Raw genomic sequence first — 15,127 nt, forward strand, 5'->3', positions numbered from 1 at the left:
TTTGAAACAAGGTGTAGGCACGATAAACATTGTACGTGGCGTATGGTTGCAAAGAGGATACAAGATTGTGACATGTTTCAAGTTAGGAGTTTTATTGATAAACATACTTGTTCAAGGACACAAGTTTATCCTCACCACATACAGGCAAACAAAAAGGTGTTGGGTGGATTTTTAGCCGAGTTGATGTTTGTGAATGGTAGGGTATATCGGGGTCATGAAATTATGACTGACATAAATGCTCGGTTCAAGATTAGTATTTCATATTCTCAAGCTTGGAGAGCCAAATGTTATGCCTTGGAATTGTTAAGGGGATCACCAGAAGCATCGTTTGTGCAATTGCCAGCTTATTGTCACAATCTAAAGTTGAAAAACCCAGGGTCAGTAACTCATATCAAAACAGATGAAGATGGATGTTTCGAGTTGTTCTTTATCGCCATTGGTGCAGCGGTTAGTAAACCAATATAATTTTTTTAACTCTTTTTTTGTGTTTATTATATTCCGCATTTAAATAATTAAACTTTTTGGTGTATATTTTTTTATTTTGGTGTATATTTTTTATTTTGCAGATTCGTTCATTTGTTACTTGTCTGCGGCCGGTTATTATAGTTGATGGAGCACATTTGAAAGGTCGATATCTTGGAACAAACCTATTAGCAGTAGCCATGGATGCTAACAATGGGATACTACCTATAGCATACGGGGTTGGAAAATCGGAAACATCTGATTCATGGACATGGTTTATGGGGCATCTTAGAGATTGCATAGGTCATGTTAGGAATTTGACAATTATATCAGATAGGGCAAACTCAATTGATAGGGCAAACGAGAAGCCAGTGATTATGTGAGCAGATGGGGATATACACCTGCATATTAAATATATGTGATAACCTTATTAGAAAATAATGATGTATTTAGAAAATAATAAAGAGACTTTACTGTCAATAAGGACTAACCTTATCAATTTCCCACCATTTAGGATGAATCACATTTTCTCCATTAGCATATTGATATGAGCTAGTTGACGGAACCTCCAATTCAATTTTACTAAATGATGAAGGCATGATAGTCCATCGTCTCTCTTCCTTTTTCCCATAAGATCCAAATTTCCGCAAAATCACCAGTTTTGACATCCATGCATCAATATGCTATTTTAAATATAAGAAACATATTAATTTATATAACAAACTAAAACAAACAATTAATACAGTTAGAAATTTATTCTTACCCAATCCTCGAGATAGCCATTGCTTTCAACCCCTAATAAAATACCCCACCATGACCGATCAAGAAGCAAATATGTTTCTTTGATTCGGCATAGATCCACATAGCACCCCTGGCCCCGCTCATGGAGATAAAAATCAACTGCATTTGTAGCCCAAGCGGAATTATCCTTAATTGTGACTGGAAGTTTGCCCTTAAGATTGGCAGGAATGGTACTGGGTGGTGATGTGTATTTTCTAGTCTTAAATTTATGAACACGAAATACCTAGCTACTGACTACTACATACTTGCGGGCAGTGAACCCGTTCGTATGCAATATAGTTGACTTGGTAAACCGAGGTCGAACACAAGGACTTAATAAGCAATTGTTACAATAAAATGATTCAGATTAAAAAGGGGGTTTTGTGACCGAATTGTCACGTTGCAAAGTTAGTGAAGAAAGTCAGTAATCCCGTAGGATTAATCGAAAAGAGTATTTGATTGGTTGAATCTTAACACAGATTTAGAAATGAACACCTACTTGGATCAGCTCACACGCCAATCATCGGGTCTAAATATTACTTGCATTTGTTGAACGACTCAAAAAGTAGACAAGATGAACTCCCGTTATACTTGAAACTTTAACTGCTCAAAACATAATTATTGCTCCCGCACTTAATTTCTCCTCTAAACAGTTAAGCATTAAATTCCTGTGTTGATTTTATGATTTAATTTTTTGAAAGCTTTCTCCCGAACTGCTTATTCGCCTAATCAGATCCCTCTATCATAGACGTTTACACATTCAAAATGAATTTAATTGTTTTTAATCTTTATCGTTGATTTCTCCCGAACTCCAACGATTTCAGGTTAATTATAGACCGATTAACCATTTCATAAATCAATTGACAATGACATAGATTTCTCCCGAATTTCTAATTACAATTATCAATCAATTAATATAAAAGTTGAAAACAATATTTAAATCCAAATAAATGTGGATCTTCGATTAAACATAAAAACCTTGTTCAACATTCACAAGCAACATCAATTCGACCCTATGACATGCTTACTACCCAAGCGGGTGCTAAAGATTTAGCTATTCATATTAAAAACACAAGAACAAACAAATAGAGAGGAAATCATATTATACCAAATGAATGACGATAATCCGATAGCAATGATGATTACAATCCAAAGCTGAAAATATATGAAACCCTAATCACTTGTTTGCTCCAAAGTATTCCAAAGTATATGAAAACTAAAAAAATTGTGTTATGAATTCGTCCAAAAGTGCAGAACCCTAACTGATCCCATATACAAAACACGCGTGTAACGGTCGTTACTGGGATAACGGCTGTTACTCTTATACTTGATGTCTAACGGGAGTTACTGGGATAACGGCCGTTACTCGCCAGTTGATTTCTAACGGCCGTTAGTTCTCTAACTGCCAATTACAAGAGAAACCACAAACCACCTCTGTAACGGCCGTTAGTACAGTAACGGCAGTTACAACTTCCAGATTTCGTTTTCTTCATCTTTCGCTTGATTTCACCCGAATCTTTCTCCCGTTTCTTCCATAACTTATCAAAATCGACCAATTCATTCATCTAATCAATTTCCAACCTGAAAACACTCAACACACCTTCAAAGCATCGAAAGTTGGATATAAAACTATCAAAAGGACGAATAATTGGTTCTAAAATCACGTGGGAAATGGTATAAAATATGACACATCAGGTGGTAACTTATATGAAAGCCATATTGGGTCCATCATACTATTCACCATCGGTGGTTTCTCTTTGAGTTTTTTTCTGCTTCTGGGGTTGTAGAGGCATGCTAACAAGAGCTTGTACATGAGTAGCCTCACCAGCCTCAACAATTGGAGGAAACAGATTAGGTTTATCAACAAGACATTTGTTACTTTTTGTTGATGCATGTTGATGTGACAACAGCAACTTAGATTTGATATGTCGTTTAGATTGAGACATTATGTTAATTTATGTCGTATCTATATATGTAATTGATAGGTTATGGACTTTATGTTTTGGTAATGATCGATTACATGTTTTGGTGTTATATATGTGTGTGTTATGTATGATGTTTGTTGTGTGATATACAAGTACAAACATAATATGTGTTAGGATTCCTTAAGATGAAATACTTAGGAATATAACTAAGTCTTGTATCTAACGAAGATAAGGTATATCTTCGTTAGAGGCAAACGAAGATAAACTTCGTTTGGTACAAACGAAGATTAACTTCGTTACATGGGCTGGGCAGCTAATTTCGTAAGAACAAAGCCCAGCAAGCCCAGTTCGACCTGAAACATATATATACGAACGAATACCCTAAAATAGGGTATCACGTACGACATACAAGTACACCGGACACTTGTGAGTCCCTCGATATGAGCTAAAAAGTGTGCTACTATTGAGAAAGAACTGGCTGATGCTAGACTAGAAATAGTGTGCTACTATTGAGAAAGAACTGGCTGATGCTAGACTAGAAATAGTGGACTTACAAGCTAAGGTTGATTCAGCTAGACATGATGAGCTTTTGATGCACATGAAAAAGGTTGAGGTCTCTTCATCTAAGAGTTCTGACACTGCTAAGGTTTCTTACAAAAGCATGCCTCCTCCTTTCAACAATAATTATACTCCTGTAGAACCTAATATTCCTGAAGTCCTACTTCAACCTAATGTTGATAAATCGAAAGACTCGTCTCCTAAGCCTACTTTGACTGAGGAGATAGCTGAGTCTAAAGGAGTTTCTTCTCAACCTACCAAGGAAGAGAAATTGAAAGGTGTCGTCCTAGATTCGTCCACTTCTTATGGTCAGAAAGACTGTATTACTCACTTTACACTTCGTAAGAGTCGTAGGGTCTACACTGAGTTAGAATTTCCGTTATCATCAATTGACCCTAAGAGGATTGATAAAGTCTGGGATGTTGATATTAAGGATATGAAGCGATTAAGTCAGTTGCATCAAACTCCTTTACCTAAGCAGTCTAGGGATAGTCAATCTGAAGATGAATTAGTTGTTAATGTCGAAGCAACTAAGGCTTTGAAGCATATCTTAATGCCTGCTCGAAAAAAGTCCCCAAGTAAGTCTAGGATATCACCGACCAAACGAGACCATAAGGATCCTAGTCAAACAAGTAAATCAATGGACAATAGTGAATCTGTAAGTACCAATAATAAGGTAGATACAAAGAAAAAAGCTAAGGTCCTCTCTTGCTTTGCTTGTCATGAAAAAGGTCATGTTTACAGTGTATGTCCTAATCGACCTCGGAGATTGGGTTCTCCTTCAAAGGTTTCCACCTCGGAAGGAAAAAGGGGGTTGGGTAATGATAAACAGGTTTATAAGACTAAAGAAGTTCAATCTTCCACAAAACCGTTTACTATACCTCAACGACGTGACTCTCCACCCAAAGGTTATTCTCTTATGGGACAAAGATTCACTACCCTCAGTGGGAGTTCGAGTCGGTCACAAACATCTCCAAGTTGTAATTCATTTTATAACCGACTTCACTCGAGTGTTAGACCCTCTTTTGGCCTTCATTCCCCAAGACCTTCTCCAACGAACGGTCAGACGTCTTCTCCAGTGAGAAGACAAGTTGAGAATCAAGTCACACCCACGGCTTCTAGCAATGGATATTGGACTGAACTGATTCTCAAGGATGAGAAGGGACGACCCAAACCTATGAAGGTTTGGGTCCCCAATGATAACTAATATTTCTCATTTGATGTGCAGGGAGTTCCTAGGAAACCTATTCATTTGTGGTACCTTGACAGTGGATGCTCCAGGCACATGACAGGGGATAAGAAGCTCTTGTCCAATTATACTGGTATAAATGGGTCATATGTTAGTTTTGCTGGTTTCAAGGGCGGCAACATCACCGGTCAAGGAGATGTCGTCAATGGACAACTAACTCTAGAAAGAGTTAACTATGTGGAACAACTTACTCACAATCTAATGAGTGTCTCACAGATCTGTGATAAGGGCAACAATGTTCATTTCACAGAAAAGGAGGCATACATCTTGAAGCCGGGTTTTGTTATTCCAGAAGAATGGATTATGCTCAAAGCTCCAAGGAAGAGAGACATCTATGGTTTAATTTTAGGTGTTGATAATCCAAAGGAGCCCTTTGTTTGTTGAGCAAGGCAAATGAGTCTGAATCTCTCCTATGGCATCGTAGAATGGGACATATCAACTTTCGGAAGATGAATGAACTTATCAGTCTTGAATTAGTTGATGGTGTGCCTGTTAAGAAGTTTGGGATGGAAGATAAGTGTGTACCGTGTTTGAAAGGGAAGCAACATAAGAATCCGCATAAATCCAAAGTACTCAACTCTATTTCCAAACCAATCGAATTACTTCATATGGATCTCTTTGGTCCTGTGAACAAAAGAAGCATTGGAGGGATGTCTTACTGTTTGGTGATCACTGATGATTACTCGAGGTACTCATGGGTATTTTTTCTGAAGACCAAGGATGAGACTGCCGAACGATTTATGGATTTTGTCAAGCAAGTTGAAAATGTCCATGGAGTCAAAGTTAAGAGAATCAGGAGTGACAATGGTACTGAGTTCAAGAATAATACTATTACTGTATTTTGCTTGACCAAAGGAATTCAACATCAGTACAGTGCACCATATGAGCCACAACAGAATGGAGTGGCTGAACGGAAGAACAGGACGTTAATTGAGACAGCCAGGACGATGCTTGCTGATTCAGGGCTTCCTATTACTTTCTGGGGAGAGGCAGTGAATACAGCTTGTCACATTCTGAATTGGGTTTTGACAGTTAAACGGTTTAAGAAGACTAGTTATGAACTATTGCACAACAAAAAGCCCAATTTACAGAATGTTGAGCCTTTCGGTGTTCCGTGCACTTTTCTTAAAACTCTTCCTCAAGGGAAATTTGAACCTAAATCTGAGGAGGGTTTCTTTTTGGGCTATGTTCCAAGTACACCGATTAGGCGAGTGTACAATCAGAAGACTGGCAAAGTAGATCTTGGTACAAATGTCATAATTGTCAGTCATAAACCTGCTGTACACCTTGGTCCTGCTAATAATTTTGATTATGATGGTGTCTTCACTTCTTTTCGTGGTCCTGTTTCTTTTGCAGGTATTCCAACAGTGGAGGATGTCGTTACTCTTCATGATCCTCTGGATGGTGGACCTGTTTCTGGTTCTTCTTCTGATTCCTCACCAATAGTTGCGCCTACCTTTGAATCTGGAGAATCTAGTGGGACAAAAGTAGCAGATTCACCCTTAGAGCCTGCTCCTATAGTTCCTACTGATCCTTTGCATGTACCTCTACCTGATTCTCCTTTCTATGATACTGATGACACGGAAGGTGAAATTCAGGAGGAGCCTAACACTCCAGATTACAAAACTCCAGAGCAACATGTGCAGACGAATTTGGGAAATGATCTTTCTGTCGATAAGGTTCCTCAAACCAGAGTCAACAAGGATCATCCAGTCAAACAAATCATTGGTGATGCTTCTGCCTCTGTTCGCACGAGGAATCAATCTAAGCAACTGTCGTGTATGTTTGCTGAAGTTAAGGATACTGGGGCAATTACTTGGTACTTGTATTACTGCTTTATCTCTCAGGTTGAGCCTAAGAATGTTGGGATGGCTCTTAAGGAACCGTCATGGGTTGAGGCGATGCAAGAAGAATTGGCTCAGTTTCGAAAGCTTGAGGTATGGAAGTTAGTTGACTTACCTCCGGGTGAATCTCCTTTAACAACGCGTTGGGTTTTTCGTTGTAAACGCGATGACAGAGGTGTAGTTACTCGAAATAAGGCTCGATTGGTGGTTAGAGGATTTGAGCAACAAGAAGGTTTTGATTACGATGAGACATTTGCACCTGTAGCTAGACTTGAAGCTATTCGATTATTTCTGGCATATGCTAGTTATAAGGGTATTAAGGTGTATCAGCTTGATGTAAAGAGTGCCTTCTTGTATGGTGATATTAAAGAAGAAGTGTATGTCGAACAACCTGCCGGGTTTGAGGATCCAGACTTTCCTAATAAAGTATATCGTCTCGATAAGGCTTTATATGGTTTACATCAGGCTTCTCGATCGTGGTATGAAAAATTGTCAACACATTTGAAGGAAAGTGGTTTTACCAGAGGTTCTATAGACAGCACGTTGTTTATTAAATGGAAAGGGAAGGACTACTTGCTTGTACAGGTTTATGTCGATGACATCATTTTTGGTTCATCTGATGACAAAATGTGCAAGGAATTTGAACAGAGCATGAAGGCTAAGTTTGAGATGAGTGCTATGGGGGAATTAACCTTCTTCCTTGGACTACAGGTGGATCAACTGAAAGATGGTTTCTTTATACATCAGACCAAGTATGTTAAAGATTTGCTTACTCGGTTTCGCATGTCTGATGCTAAGGATGCTGTTACTCCCATTAAAACTAATCATGGGTGTGTCCTGATAAGCCTAATGATCCATCCGTCGATGCTACTCAATATCGAGCTATCATTGGATCCTTGATGTATCTGACAGCCTCACGTCCAGATATTACCTTTGCTGTTTCTATGTGTGCTAGATATCAGGCTAATCCGAAAGAGTCTCACTTGAAAGCTGCAAAAAAATCCTTCGTTATGTGAAAGCCAAGCCTCGTCTAGGTCTTTGGTATCCCATGTTGGTTCTTTTGACTTCGTAGCTTATACTGATTCGGATTATGGTGGTGACAACTCGGATAGGAAATCAACGTCAGGTGGATGTCAGCTTTTAGGGGGAGAATTGTATCGTGGCAGTGCAAAAAGCAGACATCTGTTGCACAGTCATCCTGTGAAGCAGAGTACATTGCTGCTGGATATTGCTGTTCTCAGGTGCTTTGGATACAGCAACAACTGCGCGATTATGGTATGAATATCTCCAATACTCCCATTTGTATTGATAATAAATCTGCCATAGATATTACCAAGAATCCGAAAAACTTTAAAGTCACCAAGCACATAGATATAAAGTATCATTTCATCGTGACTGTTTTGAGAAAAAGCTTATTCATTAGAAAAGGTTATTACTGATGATAATCTTGCTGATTTATACACTAAAGCTTTTGATGGACCTCGTCTTGAGTTGTTATTTCAACTCAATGGTATGAAGAATGCCGAGTAGTTTCTCTCAAAGAACTTAAAGTTATTTTTTTTTGTATGTCTTTGTAGTGTAAGTCGTACATAGATAGAGTCATATAACTGAAAGAGTTGTCCTAGTATAAGTTTGTATATATCTAGTGTCAAGAAAAATTCAAAAACATTGAAAAATCGAAAATCCAAAAATATGAATAAAGTAAGGTTACTGTGCTAAATGAGTAGAAGTGACGATACTTTAGCTTTTAAGCCTGCTTAATCGTAATATAACTGATTAGTTCAGTGATTACAATTTGGGATATATCGGTAGACACAAAGTACCAAGGTTTCCTTCAATCTGAACTTAAATTATATAATGTTCTTGTGGGAACATATTCAGATATATGGCTGAGATTGCTTGCTTTTCAGTAATGAATTGATCTAGTCCTTAAATTTTGTGAAAGATCTAGCATTACTATAAGATTTGTTCAATGAATAGACACGAACTTCTACCAATCATGAGCATAAAAGTAAATGTGATATTGTTATGCAAATCATTATATGCAAATTAAGGGGCTAATGTGGTCTTTGAGATTCGGACAAGTATGTCCTCGGGGTATCTTTGTATACCTAGCCTACCTAAAGCTTCCAACTTGGGATAGGTTGTCAGAAAGTTCGCTACATGGATCTCATAGAAAATCACGGGTTCCTTATAAATCATGAAATGCAGAAGCATATATGTGAAATCACAAAGTAATTCAATTCAGTTATCCACAAGTGTCTCATGATTGGTTAAGGATGTTCTTGAATATATTGAATATTTTATCTTAGTGCTTGTATCGATTACGAAAGTATATCTGAATGTGGGTTACATAAGTTCGCAAACTATTCAAATGGCATATTAGGCTACTCGGGTTACATGGTGACTGTCCTTGGCCAGGGTATGTCGAAAGTGTCATAACTCAACGGAAACTGGATGTACCGAGTGTTTAAGAGGACAAACATACCGGTAATTGCTGTTGGGTCACGGTTCAGAACTTATAATAAGAGAATTATTTCTCACCCACAGGCTTATGTAACATGCTAAACTGATCTAATCAGCAGTAATCATGCTTAATGTGAATAATGTATAAAGTCTAGTTAATTAGAATTTAGATTAGTTTATTATTCTGCAATTTTTATTCTGTGTTATTTTTCTTTTTAATTGAGTCAAAATAGTATTTTATAAGTTCTTATTGCACGAGATATCCTATTCAAATTCTGAGTATATGTTTTGCTGAATTCCTTCATGTGATTTTTTTAATGAGGTTGTGTGGTTTGTTTACAAAGAAGATTTTCTAATTTGGACATTAATTTGTTTAAGTTTAGAAAATGATCTTTCAAGTGTATGTGAAATGTCAAAGTTCTTTGAAATCTCACAATTCGATTTATAACAAGTTAAGAATTTGATTAATAACTTGGTGACATTTTAGGGTTTGACAAGAAATGACCTCCCTTGATCTTTTGTTAGATTTTTAGTTATTTCATATTTGTTAACCCTGATTGAGTATGATTGTAACTTGAATTTTCTGCATTATACTGTTTTGTTCTCAATGCGTTGATGAGTTCTGTGGTAAGTGTGCAGTGTTCAGGTTAAGAAGATAAAGTTGGAGTGCTGATTTCTGTTACTACATTGTTATTTACACGGATGATATCATGACGATAAGATCCTTGGTGTGTAGTGATAATATTTGTGATGCAGACTTGAGCATGTGAAGGATGAATACATGAACTGGTTTTTGTTTTTGGAATAGTTATTTATTTATGATTCATGTATTTAATGAAAATAATCAACTTTGCAATTAGTTTCTTTGAATTTCATGTTATGATTTACGACAACCTTTGGAATTTTCCTAAGTTCTTCAGTGAATTTGTGTTGGATTGTTCATTTTTGTAGACGGCATCTAGTATGGGACTTAAGTGTTTCAAGATGGTTTGCTGTCATGCATATCTATGATCCAAGGAGGTTCTCGGTGTCATAATCATATTGGTAATGAGGTTCATATTTAAATTGATTATTTTCAGGATAGCATTTAAACCATGGGTTTTCATTCAAGATTATAATGTTCGGTTATCTACTTACATTATGATTATGAATTTGGGTGCTAAGCACGTTTTTTTAGTACACGGCATGAACAGGTTGCTATCTAACGAGTTTTTGCTATGTACAGATTGTGATAAAGGGTTGTGTTTTGGAAGATTGCTTGGATGAAACTCTGAAATTTTTGCTGAACTACGAAATATTTTCATATTTGTTCTTACGAAGATAACTGCTATCTTCGTTCGAAACACTTTTGTTCAAACGAAGTTTATCTTCGTTTGGCTAACTTCGTTTGTGAAGTTATGCCCGACCCATAGTTGGCCCATTGTTATTTCCATATATAAAGGGGTTTTTCTTCGTTATTTCTTTATCAAACGAAAAATACTCTCATTTTCGAGCAAAACCCTAAAACACAAACTTTTTTCTTTTCTATCACTCTAATTCGTTTTCTTGATTCTTTGTGCAAACTGAGATCTAAGTAAGTTTTTAATGTTCTTTTCATTCACGAATATGATTTAGGTTTCCATGTATCTTCGATTTGATTTGTGTTGATTATGTTTATAAAATTCTTGTAATCATTCACCTGGTTTGCTCAAACGAATTTAGACTTGTGTGAACGAATTTAGACTTTAGTTCAAAACGAATTTAGAAGTGTGCACACGGACTTAGATTTTGAATTGAACGAAGTTAACTTGGGTAGAAACGAAGTTACTTTTAGATGATGCCTTACGAACTTAGACCCAAGTTGATGAGGAACGAACTTAGCTTAACACCCTTAGGTTTATTCAAACGAACTTATAAGTTACGAACTTAGAAGATAAGTTTTATAACTTACGAACTTACATGTACAGTTTAGTCTTTACGAACTTAAAATTCGTTAGGTGTTAATTTAGATTTAATTCTTACGAACTTAAGACCTATTTTCGTTTAGTTATTGCTTACGAATTTAGCTTCTATCTTCGTTCTGTCTACTTAACGAATTTATTGGTTATCTTCGTTCAGACTTGTTTTGCGAAATTAAGGATTAGGGTTTTTCAGATTAGGGTTTTTCAATTCTGCAATCCATTTATCGTGATTATTTATATTTGTTTCGATATTGTGATTGGTTTTGCAGAAATGGCTCTCGCTCCTCGTCAATTTGTGAAAAAGCACAATCTTGCACTGAACCTAGATCCAGATCAGCATAATTGCGAACATTTTCATGAAATGTTCAACTACATTGCTCGCTCGCGATTATCTTTTGCTTTTTGTGATTCGCCGAGACTGATTAAGCATATATTGATTCTTTCTGGTCCACTGCTCATGAAGTCATGGTTGATGGCCAAAGTTTTGTACGAGCAACTGTTGAAGGCACAACATTTGATTTCAATGCTGAGTCGCTCCGCACTATTTTGCATCTAGGAGCAGAACCAGACGTAGAAGAAGAGGAAGATGTCGAAATGACTTACGAGTTCGAACTTCTTCTTCGCTGCTTTCAGAGAATGGGATTTGTTGGCCAGGTCAAACTTCCTTTTGACAAGAGTGGTTTTCAGGGAAGATGGAGGTATCTGGCGTATGCATTGCTGTCTGTTTGAGCAATCGCAAGGCTGGCTTTGATCAACTATCTGCACAGATTGCGTCGCAGATGGTTGCTTTGGTATATAATCGCCCTTATCCTTTCTCCCGATATTTTTATCAAGAGTTTATTGATCAGATTAATGCTAGGGGGAGAAAGCGATTTCTTCTGTATCCTCGATTTGTGATGGCTATAGTTAGACATTTTTGTCCAGACTTAGAATATGACCAAGGTCCTCGCTACGTTCTTCATGCTTGGCCTTCGCGTTTTTTGCTGATCTTGAGGCCAATACGAGTAATGTGGCTGGTCTCCATGATCCACCACTTTTTGGTCACCTGATTAATCCAAACTATCAATCTCGTCTTGAGAATGATATGTTTGTGGATGCTGTTGATGACGATTCTGATTCTGGTTCTTCTGCGAGTTCTGTTGATGGTGTTGAGAGTTCAGGGGATGAGTCTGCTGGTTCGGATGTTGGAAATGATGATGATGATGTTGCTAGTTCCGACGGTTCTGCTGCTACAACTGCGACAGACACAGATGATTCTGCTGCTGAACGTCGAACTAAGATGATTCATGATATTGCGGCTGCTTCTGAAAGCGATCATTCGCATCAGTCGTTCGATCAAGAGGGTGTTTTGTTTCATAGAGAACGCAGAAGCAAAGCTTGTCACGCTGTTCCAGCAATTTCAGATTCCGCTAACTCCATTCCTGCTGCTGAGATTGATCCTGATGTTGCAGCTCAGCATGATTCTGAATTGCGAGAGATCTTTGAAGATATGGAAGATCCTGTGAACAGAGCAAGTTCGGTTAGTCCAGCGAAGAGGCAAGGAAGTATTGATCTCAATATACCAGAATTAAGCGTCGACGTGTTGTTGAAGCTTCTTCTGTAGCAATGCCTGATCCTCCAAGACCGACTGCTGCTGTTGCTCCTGTTCTTGGTCGTCGTGTTGATCTTTGGAGACCAGGGTTCGCACTTTGGAGTCTGAACTCACTGAGACTCGCGCTGCCTTAACATTTTTGATCAACTGGGTCAAGAATCAAGGGGGAGAAGTTCCTGAAGAGGTCTGCAGATTGTCAGCGGTCAACCAAGACGTCAGAATGACGATGATGATGCTGATAATGCTGCTGAAAGGAATGTTTCTCGCCCAGTTGAAGATAGAGGAAAGGGTGCAGCGATCGAGGGGGAGACAGGAGGTGATACTTCTCAGCAAGGTGCTTCTGGTTCTGGTGGGTGTGTTCGGGTTTCTAATTTTGTCTATGATAAAGATTGTTAGATAGAATGTATAATTGATTGTGTGTAATAAGTTATGACATTTTATGTAATGAAAATGTAATTTATCTTATTTTAATACAAGTACATTTCATCTTTATTAATTATCATGATTATTCTTTTATTCTGGTGTTCATTTTGTGTAAATTTAAATAGATGATCCAGATTATACAGATTTATTCTTTGATGGTGATGAGCTCGAGAAGGCGAATTTGTCCCTGAACCAAATCTAGATATATTCAAGAAGCCTTATGGGTTTGACGAAGTATGGGACTCAATTCCTGAAGATCCGTTGATTGAAGAGAATAGAGTGCTGGATCAGCAGAGATCAGATGTTAGAGAAAGAATGCTTCAAGTCCCATTCAGCAGCCTAACTCAATTCTACATTGTTGTGTATGCTAAGAATGGTGATGTGTCGATTCCATCTGAATATGAGATTAATGTGACAAGACCATTCAATTCAAATGATTTCCAGTTCCTCTCAGAGATGATGATTCATTACATATTGTTGATCGACGTGTTCCCGAGAAAAGAGTAAATGATTGGATAGTACATAGGGAAACGTGGAAACCGAATGTATTGGACTCATATCTCAGATAAAGATGCTGCAAAGTACAAGACAATCATCTGGAGTTGGTTTTATGATGATGAATTGAAGTTGTTTGTGCTTAAAAGACCAGAAGGGTTGTACTTAGCATGGTGTGAGAGACATTTCAGAAGTTGTGTGAAGAAGATTTACATGAGCTTGGAAATAACTGGATTATCAATCCAAGCGATGATGGCTTAGCTGATGTGTTGGTAAGAATCTCAGAAAAGATTTCTGGTTAAGGAGAACATGAAAGATTCTGATAAACCACAATTAAGATTGAGCCAAGATCGAAGAAAAGAGTGGTTAAGCCAGATAAAACAGTTGAGTTTGTTCACACAGATATTAAATGCATGATCAAGGTTCCTGCCAAGAAATGGGCACAAGATGTCTTGGACAAGATGGATAATTGGGAATTGATCGAAATTCTGGTGAAGCCAAGATGTATGCAGATTCAAAGAAGCAGATTTTGTTGAGAAGAGTTTATGATCCGATGCAGCTGGTGAACTTCTCAAGAAATGATCTGAGAAAGTGTACGATACAGAGTGTTCGTTTTTGCCATTTTGGAAGCATGAAGAAAGTAGATATCGTAAGATACTTCAGCTCTGCTTACATGAAGATATTCATGCAAATAGCAAAAGATTGTTGTTTGATGAATGATCAGATTTTGAAGACTAAGAAATCGAAGGTGCTGCTGTGTCAGGGGGAGTTTGTTGATGCATGTTGATGTGACAACAGCAACTTAGATTTGATATGTCGTTTAGATTGAGACATTATGTTAATTTATGTCGTATCTATATGTAATTGATAGATTATGGACTTTATGTTTGGTAATGATCGATTACATGTTTTGGTGTTATATATATGTGTTATGTATGATGTTTGTGTGTGATATACAAGTACAAACATAATATGTGTTAGGATCCTTAGATGAAAACTTAGGAATATAACTAAGTCTTGTATCTAACGAAGATAAGGTATATCTCGTTAGAGGCAAACGAAGATAAACTTCGTTTGGTACAAACGAAGATTAACTTCGTTACATGGGCTGGGCAGCTAAGTTCGTAAGAACAAAGCCCAGCAAGCCCAGTTCGACCTGAAACATATATATACGAATGAATACCCTAATCGGGTATAACATTCGACATACAGTACACCAGACACCTAAGTTCGTTCTATATCTTATAGAAACGAAGATAGCATAATACGGCTGATTATTTACTGATAATTAGCGATATACCAGTTTACTAATCAAACTATTATCGTGAGGATTCCGCACTCACGACATAATCATAGACGATCTCGAGAGCGATCTTAGGATCGAGGGACTCACA

This window comes from Erigeron canadensis, chromosome 4, assembly GCF_010389155.1.
Source record: "Erigeron canadensis isolate Cc75 chromosome 4, C_canadensis_v1, whole genome shotgun sequence".
NCBI classification, from domain to species: domain Eukaryota; kingdom Viridiplantae; phylum Streptophyta; class Magnoliopsida; order Asterales; family Asteraceae; genus Erigeron; species Erigeron canadensis.